Source organism: Anopheles coustani, assembly GCF_943734705.1.
Source record: "Anopheles coustani chromosome X unlocalized genomic scaffold, idAnoCousDA_361_x.2 X_unloc_34, whole genome shotgun sequence".
NCBI lineage: Eukaryota > Metazoa > Arthropoda > Insecta > Diptera > Culicidae > Anopheles > Anopheles coustani.
In genome coordinates this window covers 212,501-222,415 of record NW_026525142.1, presented here as the reverse complement: position 1 = coordinate 222,415, position 9,915 = coordinate 212,501, and the positions used below count along the sequence as shown (strand labels likewise).

The 9,915-nt window shown below is 48.0% G+C and overlaps 1 non-coding gene across 1 annotated transcript; it reads left to right on the top strand.

Annotated features, from left to right (window-relative positions):
* The first annotated feature begins 9,277 nt into the window (after positions 1-9,277).
* On the top strand, positions 9,278-9,432 carry LOC131270486 (5.8S ribosomal RNA). Its single transcript, XR_009179551.1, has one exon. It is a non-coding gene; the product is annotated as a 5.8S ribosomal RNA (ribosomal RNA).
* Positions 9,433-9,915: the final 483 nt, after the last annotated feature.

Here is a 9,915-nt window from a genome sequence, read left to right as displayed (position 1 = left end):
TGAAGAAAGGGACCCTATGGGTCATATGGAAATATACGAAAAATCGTCTAAGTCCCAAAATTGGGATGTCAGAACTACACTATAAAGTTACCACATTAGCAAGGCAGACTTGTATGAAGAACGGGACCCTGGTGAAAGTAGCAAATATCCCAAACCGAACATGAATATTATACACACAAGAGTACGAACATAAAGGAACACGGACCAAGCGTACCGAGAGAATCGGTACTATAGAACCCTCGTGGTTCTACACAAAGACTTTATGTTAGGGGTTCAAGCCCCATAGTACTCAAACGGTGACAGTAGCAAATATCCCAAAACGAACGTGAATCTTATTCACAAGAGTACGAACATAAAGGAACACGGACCAAGCGTACCGAGAGAATCGGTACTATAGAGCCCTCGTGGTTCTACACAAAGACTTTATGTTCGGGGTTCACACCCCAAATCGAACGTGGAATTTACTTTCTGATGGTCATGCGGTCGTCCAAAGGGGTCTAGTATCCTGGGATGACAAGCATCACGGGCAAAGCTCGTATCAAAACAGTCGAAGAGGCCCGCGAAAGCTTGCTTTCCATGGCTATGCGATGCACAAATTGAGTTTACTCACCGTAGTATAAAACGAACGAACCGAACCTATCCGAGTAGGGATAATGGGCGCAGTAACATACTTCTGTGACCCAGCGAGAGTTGAACGAGGTGACATGAACTGTCAGTGGCTTATATCAGATGGGATACATACATGAGATTGCTTTCAAATCTACACTCGAAAACCTAACCAAGTAAAAGCGAACGTGGGGAGGATTCGAAACCGGTAACGAAATCTTAAGCTGGAAAGAGTCATCACTATGGATACATATTATGCGAAACCAATCAAGTGCTCAGTACTGATCCAAAACCGAAGAGCACTAGTGAACACCTTAATCTCACCCTAGTTCACATCCAAGTGATCGACCACGTGTGTGAAGCAAAGACCAATCGAATTCCTGAATGAACCGAACACTATGAACAAATGGCCAAAAACGTTATAACTATCCAAACATACTACTATCTAGCGAAAGTCATCACGATGGAACCATACCATGATCTTTAACCTATAGCGCTCACCATATTCCTACCCAGAGTGCAAGTGAACAGATTGCCCACCCGTACCCAGTTCACAACCACGTGATCGACTAACATACCGAGGTTACCACAAGTCAAAGTTATACGTTTACAAGCGCAAGACCAATCGAAAACCCCGAAAGCAATCTCGACCCAAAATGTATTATCCGTGAGTGTAGTCGAGTCTCGTACTCGTCATCTGTAATCGTCGGATAGAATATCCAGTACACGGTTGTCTTTCCAAATGAAATCTACATACAGAACTCGCTCTTGGCAAATGGGTGGCAATGGCGCAATCAGGAGCGAGTTCCCGTCCGGGTGCCAAGTGATTGGCAAATGTCTGGGGGAAAGCAACCATATGTTGATTTGTCTGTTAGTGTACTGGGTGTTTGAGGTATGTAGTATCCACGCTTGGTTGGGTGTGTCAGAGGACCATGGATGCGTTCACAACCCCAATTGGGGTACATCGGGAATGATTTTGTGGAACCGATGTGCCCGGCACACACTAAGTTTTGTTGCAAGTTAATAGTGTGCCATGTCCGGGGGGGTTGTGATTAAACTCTGGTGAATTGCGTACTGTGGTGATTGGGGTATGAAAGCCCCGCAGTTGCAATGATCGGACGCGCCTAGCGTGTCCTTTAGTTGATGGTAGGGAAATGAAGGCCCTTGTCAGCTCACCTAAGTATTCATGGAAGTTTGGCATAAGGTCGCTGTGGTAGGGGTATGAAGGCCCCGTCAGCGCATGCACAATCGGGCGCACGTGCGCTTAGCGGAGTCGAATGCCGCTCAAGTGCCTGTCCGGTGCATCGGGTGTGTGTGATACGAGGGCAATGAGGTTCGCACGGGGGCTCGCCTCCCGTGTGCTACCGGACTTGACAACATATAGAACGTGGTGTTTGCTCCTCCGGGTGCAATGGGACAATGAACATTCGAACGCAAAGTCGGAATTCTGGTTGATCCTACCAGTAATATACGCTCGTCTCAAAGGTTAAGCCATGCATGTCTAAGTACAAACAGATTTAATGTGAAACCGCATAAGGCTCAGTATAACAGCTATAATTTACGAGATCATCAACCTAGTTACTTGGATAACTGTGGAAAATCTAGAGCTAATACATGCAACATGCCAGGACCCTCGCGGGAACTGGTGCACTTATTAGTCAAACCAATCGCGGGTTCTCCGTGTCATTGAGTTGAAGTCTGGATAATGATGCTGATCGTATGGTCTCGCACCGACGACAGATCTCGCAAATATCTGCCCTATCAACTATGGATGGTAGTATAGAGGACTACCATGGTTGCAACGGGTAACGGGGAATCAGGGTTCGATTCCGGAGAGGGAGCCTGAGAAATGGCTACCACATCCAAGGAAGGCAGCAGGCGCGTAAATTACCCAATCCCGGGACGGGGAGGTAGTGACGAGAAATAACAATATGAAACTCTTTAATGATGTTTCATAATTGGAATGAGTAGAGCATAAATCCTTCTACGAGGATCAAGTGGAGGGCAAGTCTGGTGCCAGCAGCCGCGGTAATTCCAGCTCCACTAGCGTATATTAAAATTGTTGCGGTTAAAACGTTCGAAGTTGATACTTGTCCAACACAGTCCGGCTCCGCCGACCCGGTCAACCCGTGGTCGGTGGGCCAAGTCGGAATCTGGTTGCGACTCAATGGTGTGGTAGGGCACCAAGTCTGTGTCATGGTGTGCCCTTCAACGGGTGCAAGTGTAACATAGAGCTCGACCGCTCACGTTTACCTTGAACAAATTAGAGTGCTTAAAGCAGGGTGCCCAAACGCCCTAGAATAATCTTGCATGGAATAATGGAATACGACCTTGGTCTAATCTTTCATTGGTTTGTACTCAGACCGGAGGTAATGATTAACAGAAGTAGTTGGGGACACTAGTATTACGGCGCGAGAGGTGAAATTCGTAGACCGTCGTAAGACTAACTAAAGCGAAGGCATTTGTCAAGGATGCTTTCTTTAATCAAGAACGAAAGTTAGAGGATCGAAGGCGATTAGATACCGCCCTAGTTCTAACCGTAAACGATGCCAACTAGCAATTGGGAGACGCTACAACCAGGTGCTCTCAGTAGCTTCCGGGAAACCAAAGTCAGGTTCCGGGGGAAGTATGGTTGCAAAGTTGAAACTTAAAGGAATTGACGGAAGGGCACCACAATGAAATGGAGCTTGCGGTTCAATTTGACTCAACACGGGAAAACTTACCAGGTCCGAACTTATGGAGGTGAGACAGATTAATAGCTCTTTCTCAAATTTAAGGGTAGTGGTGCATGGCCGTTCTTAGTTCGTGGATTGATTTGTCTGGTTAATTCCGATAACGAACGTGACTCACATATGCTAACTAGAACGCAGTCAGCGTTAATGCGTCGATGCCGATTGGAACGGGTTAGGACCTTTCGGTGGAGTATGACCTGACACCTTCGCTGTTCGTGTGCGCAAGTGCACTTACGGTACGCTGCTTAGCAGGACAATTTGTGTTTAGCAAAATGAGATCGAGCGATAACAGGTCCGTGATGCCCTTAGATGTTCTGGGCTACACGCGTGCTACAATGTGGGTAGCAGCGTGTCTCCTATTCCGAGAGGAACGGGAAATCACTCAAATACTCACTTAGTAGGGATTATGGATTGCAATGGTCCATATGAACTCGGAACTTCTAGTAAGTGCTGGTCATCAGCCAGCGTTGAATACGTCCCTGCCCTTTGTACACACCGCCCGTCGCTACTACCGATGGATTATTTAGTGAGGTCTTTGGAGATGATCGTTCGCTGGATCCTCGTGAACCGCGTCTGCTTTATCGAAGTTGACCGAACTTGATGATTTAGAGGAAGTAAAAGTCGTAACAAGGTTTCCGTAGGTGAACCTGCGGAAGGATCATTAGTGGCCAAGTGATCCTTCCAGAAGTCCGAACCTGCGGGTTGAGACTTCGGCACAAGTTGCCATATGATAATTGACGAAACACTATAGAAGTCCGAACCTGCGGGTTGAGACTTCGGCACAAGTTGCCATATGAACATTGACGAAACACTATGAAGTCCGAACCTGCGGGTTGAGACTTAGGCACAAGTTGCCATATGAACATTGACGAAACACTATGAAGTCCGAACCTGCGGGTTGAGACTTAGGCACAAGTTGCCTTATATATAACTTCGAACAAATACACAAGTCCGAACCTGCGGGTTGAGACCTAGGCACAAGTTGCCTTATACATGACTTCGAACAAATACACAAGTCCGAACCTGCGGGTTGAGACTTAGGCACAAGTTGCCATATGAAAGTTGACGAAACACTAACAAGTCCGAACCTGCGGGTTGAGACTTAGGCACAAGTTGCCTTATACATACATTGGCCAAATAAACAGAAGTCCGAACCTGCGGGTTGAGACTTAGGCACAAGTTGCCATATTATATTCGATCAAACACTAAGTAGTCCGAACCTGCGGGTTGAGACTCAAGACCGTAACAAGATGTCACTATACAAGTCCGAACCTAAGGGTTGAGACTTAATGCGATCTAGATACCAAGTTGACATCCAATACCTGTTGAGCAAAACCAAAGATTCCCTGTTCTCGAATGATTACACTATATAACAGGGAATCATGAAGAAATCAAGCAAGCGTGAAACAAAGTCATCACTTGGGCATGCTCGATAGCCAACCACATGACCTTAACCTAAGAGAGCATGCAAACCACATGTTACCTATAAACGATTAACCCGCCCTAGTTCAATCGTTCACCAAGTGATGACTTCAGTATGGCTAAGAGAAAAACTTTTAAATGGGAAAAACTCTAAGTCCGAACCTCCGGGTTGAGACTTCCGCGTCGGAGGTGGGCGCACCTCCTATCCGAAAGATGATGAATCAGGGGTGTTCGGTCAGCAATGGTCGGATGCCCCGTCGTAGTCCAACTATGACAATCAAAGTCAAGACCTCCGGGTTGAGACTTTCCGCGAGTACAAGCATAAAGGAACACGGACCAAGCCGTACCGAGAGAATCGGTACTAGAGCCCTCGTGGTTCTACATTGAGAGAGCCCTCGTGGTTCTCATTAGGGGCTTTATGCAAGTCGTACTCAATACTGTGGTGTGAAGTATAAAGTATAGTCTTCGCCTGGTCCACGCTGCTTCGGCGGTCCTGGGTAAGATAGTTCATTCTAGCTTGCCCTATAGTGGAATGAGGACACTTAATGCTTCGTCTTTTAGCGGCGGCTAGACTCCTCCTCACGGGGAACGAGTTGACGCACACAGCGGCGGCTTACGCACTATGGCAATCATGGATGCCTGAAGATTCCGTGAAGTTCTCCCCTGGTCCACGCTGCCTCGGCAGTCCTGGGTAAAATGGAATATTTCCAGCTTGCCCTATAGTGGAAGAGGACTATCCAACAATACAAAGTCAAGACCTCCGGGTTGAGACTTTCCGCGTCGGTGGTGTCGCGCACCGCCTATCCGAAAGATGGTGTAACAGGGGTGTTCGATCAGCAATGGTCGGATGCCCCGTCATAGTCCAACTATGACAACCAAAGTCAAGACCTCCGGGTTGAGACTTTCCGCGTCCGGAGGTACGCGTACCGCCTACCCGAAAGATGGTGTGCTTCTGGGGTATTCGATGAGTCGGATACCCCGTCGTAGTCCAACTATGACAATCAAAGTCAAGACCTCCGGGTTGAGACTTCCGCGTCCGGAGGTACGCGTACCGCCTACCCGAAAGATGGTGTGCTTCTGGGGTATTCGATGAGTCGGATACCCCGTCGTAGTCCAACTATGACAATACAAAGTCAAGACCTCCGGGTTGAGACTTCCGCGTCGGAGGTGCGCGCACCGCCTACCCGAAAGATGATGAATCAGGGGTGTTCGATCAGCAATGGTCGGATGCCCCGTCGTAGTCCAACTATGACAATCAAAGTCAAGACCTCCGGGTTGAGACTTCCGCGTCCGGAGGTACGCGTACCGCCTACCCGAAAGATGGTGAATCAGGGGTGTTCGATCAGCAATGGTCGGATGCCCCGTCGTAGTCCAACTATGACAATCAAAGTCAAGACCTCCGGGTTGAGACTTCCGCGTCCGGAGGTACGCGTACCGCCTACCCGAAAGATGGTGAAACAGGGGTGTTCGATCAGCAATGGTCGGATGCCCCGTCGTAGTCCAACTATGACAATCAAAGTCAAGACCTCCGGGTTGAGACTTTCTGCGAGTACATGCATAAAGGAACACGGACCAAGCCGTACCGAGAGAATCGGTACTAGAGCCCTCGTGGTTCTACATTGAGAGAGCCCTCGTGGTTCTCATTAGGGGCTTTATGCAAGTCGTACTCAATACTGTGGTGTGAAGTATAAAGTATAGAGTCCTCCACTGGTCCACGCTGCTCCGGCGGTCCTGGGTAAGATAGTTCATTCTAGCTTGCCCTATGTGGAAGAGGACTCAATACCCTACCTGTTGAGCTTGAAACAAAGTCATCACTTGGGCATGCTCATATTGCCATACAATATTCCATTATCTACTAATGAGCATGCAGCTATATGATTATAACCTGTAAACGATTACCCCGCCGTAGTTCAGCGCTTCAACCAAGTGATGACTTCAGTATGGCTAGTGTGTGAAGTATAAAGTATAGTCCTCCCCTGGTCCACACTGCTTCGGCGGTCCTGGGTAAGATAGTTAGTTCTAGCTTGCCCTATGTGGAAGAGGACACCATACTTAATACTGTGGTGTAATGAACAAAGTATAGTCCTCCACTGGTCCACGCTGCTTTGCAGTCCTGGGTAAGATAGTTAGTTCTAGCTTGCCCTATGTGGAAGAGGGCATACAAGACAAAGTATAGTTCTCCCCTGGGCCACGCTGCTCCGGCGGTCCTGGGTAAGATAGTTAATTCTAGCTTGCCCTATGTGGAAGAGGACTCAATACCCTACCTGTTGAGCTTGAAACAAAGTCATCACTTGGGCATGCTCTATAGCCAATCACATGACATTAACCTAAGAGAGCATGCAGCGTATTATCCCAATGCAAAGTAAACGATAGACTCGCCCTAGTTCAGTGCTTCAACCAAGTGATGACTTCAATTTGGCTAGTGTGTGAAGTATAAAGTATAGTCCTCCCCTGGTCCACACTGCTTCGGCGGTCCTGGGTAAGATAGTTAATTCTAGCTTGCCCTATGTGGAAGAGGACACCATACTTAATACTGTGGTGTAATGAACAAAGTATAGTCCTCCACTGGTCCACGCTGCTCCGGCGGTCCTGGGTAAGATAGTTCATTCTAGCTTGCCCTATGTGGAAGAGGGCATACAAGACAAAGTATAGTTCTCCCCTGGTCCACGCTGCTTCGGCGGTCCTGGGTAAGATAGTTAATTCTAGCTTGCCCTATGTGGAAGAGAGCATACATGAACCAAGAACGAAGGTTATGATCGAGGAATGATTCGACAACTAACCGATGGTATGAAATGTGAAGAATTCAAGCAAGCACACAATCAAGTCATCACTTGGGCATGCTCGATAGCCAACCCTATGACATTAACCTAGTAGAGCATGCGAAAACCAATATATATGTAAACGATGCCCCTCCCTAGTTCAGCGCTTCAACCAAGTGATGACTTCAGAATGGCTAAATCAAATCGGTTCAAAACATACCATCGGTACCCTATTGAAACACACAAGTCGATATCAAACCTCATGATTGTGTAGTCCTCCACTGGTCCACACTGCTCCGGCGGTCCTGGGTAAGATAGTTCATTCTAGCTTGCCCTATGTGGAAGAGGGCACATTACTCAATACTGTGGTGTTATGAACAAAGTATAGTCCTCCACTGGTCCACGCTGCTTCGGCGGTCCTGGGTAAGATAGTTAGTTCTAGCTTGCCCTATGTGGAAGAGGGCATACAAGACAAAGTATAGTTCTCCCCTGGTCCACGCTGCTTCGGCGGTCCTGGGTAAGATAGTTAATTCTAGCTTGCCCTATGTGGAAGAGAGCATACATGAACCAAGAACGAAGGTTATGATCGAGGAATGATTCGACAACTAACCGATGGTATGAAATGTGAAGAATTCAAGCAAGCACACAATCAAGTCATCACTTGGGCATGCTCGATAGCCAACCTCATGACATTAACCTAGTAGAGCATGCGAAAACCAATATATATGTAAACGATGCCTCCCTAGTTCAGCGCTTCAACCAAGTGATGACTTCAGAATGGCTAAATCAAATCGGTTCAAACCATACCATCGGTATCCTATTGAAACACACAAGTCGATATCAAACCTCATGATTGTGTAGTCCTCCACTGGTCCACGCCGCTTCGGCCGTCCTGGGTAAAATGGAACATTCCAGCTTGCCCTATGTGGAAGAGGGCACATTACTCAATACTGTGGTGTGAAGTATAAAGTTCAGTTCTCCCCTGGTCCACGCTGCTTCGGCGGTCCTGGGTAAGATAGTTCATTCTAGCTTGCCCTATGTGGAAGAGGACACTTCATACTTCGTCTCTAAGCGGCGGCTTGACTCCTCCCTACGGGGAACGGGTTTACGCGCACAGCGGCGGCTTACGCACTATGGCAGTCATGGATGCCTTACGTTTCTATGAAAAGTGTGTTCCTCCCCTGGTCCACGCTGCTTCGGCAGTCCTGGGTAAGATAGTTAGTTCTAGCTTGCCCTATGTGGAAGAGGACACGTAGACTTACTGTGGTGTGAAGTATAAAGTTCAGTTCTCCCCTGGTCCACGCCGCTTCGGCCGTCCTGGGTAAAATGGATTCATCCAGCTTGCCCTATGTGGAATGAGGACACTTTATGCTTCGTCTCTAAGCGGCGGCTTGCTCCTCCCTACGGGGAACGGGTATACGCGCACAGCGGCGGCTTACGTTATGGCAGTCATGGATGCCTTACGTTTCCATGAAAAGTGTGTTCCTCCCCTGGTCCACGCTGCTTCGGCAGTCCTGGGTAAGATAGTTAGTTCTAGCTTGCCCTATGTGGAAGAGGACACGTAGACTTACTGTGGTGTGAAGTATAAGGTTCAGTTCTCCCCTGGTCCACGCCGCTTCGGCCGTCCTGGGTAAAATGGATTCATCCAGCTTGCCCTATGTGGAATGAGGACACTTTATGCTTCGTCTCTAAGCGGCGGCTTGCTCCTCCCTACGGGGAACGGGTATACGCGCACAGCGGCGGCTTACGCAAGTTAGTCACCCTCGGCAGTGGATCACTCGGCTCATGGATCGATGAAGACCGCAGCTAACTGCGCGTCATAATGTGAACTGCAGGACACATGAACATTGATAAGTTGAACGCATATTGCACGTCGTGGGAACCTACCATGATGTACAGATGACTGAGCGCTTATATTTGAGAAATGTATCGCATACATTTAACTACGCCGTGACACCCGTCACGAGACGTGCACCATGATGTTAACTAGGGTCGCGACGACCCGCTAGCATTAAAGAACCCGTGGTTTACAATATACTGGCATTGGAATTCGAAGTATTTAGAGCGTCCGTGTTCCCGCGTGAGGCGGAAGTACGAGGAGAAGGCGTGCTTGTGGTGTCTGTGGTGGTGTTTACTGATGTCTAGCTTCAGCTTATTTATTTATTTAAATAGAAGCGAAGATGTCAAAGTAGCGTCGAAGCAGCAGCGGTAGCACAAATGATTCAAGTATGGAAGTTGACCAAAGGAACACAAACAAACTAGCGTATGGGCAATGGAAGGTATCAGTGAGTTAAACCACACGCGGGCTAACAGCCCGTTAACCGAGTCCAACGGTACATATTGGACATTGAAACAAAGTAGTCGCAAGCCAGATGTGACGATAACAACCGCAAGGT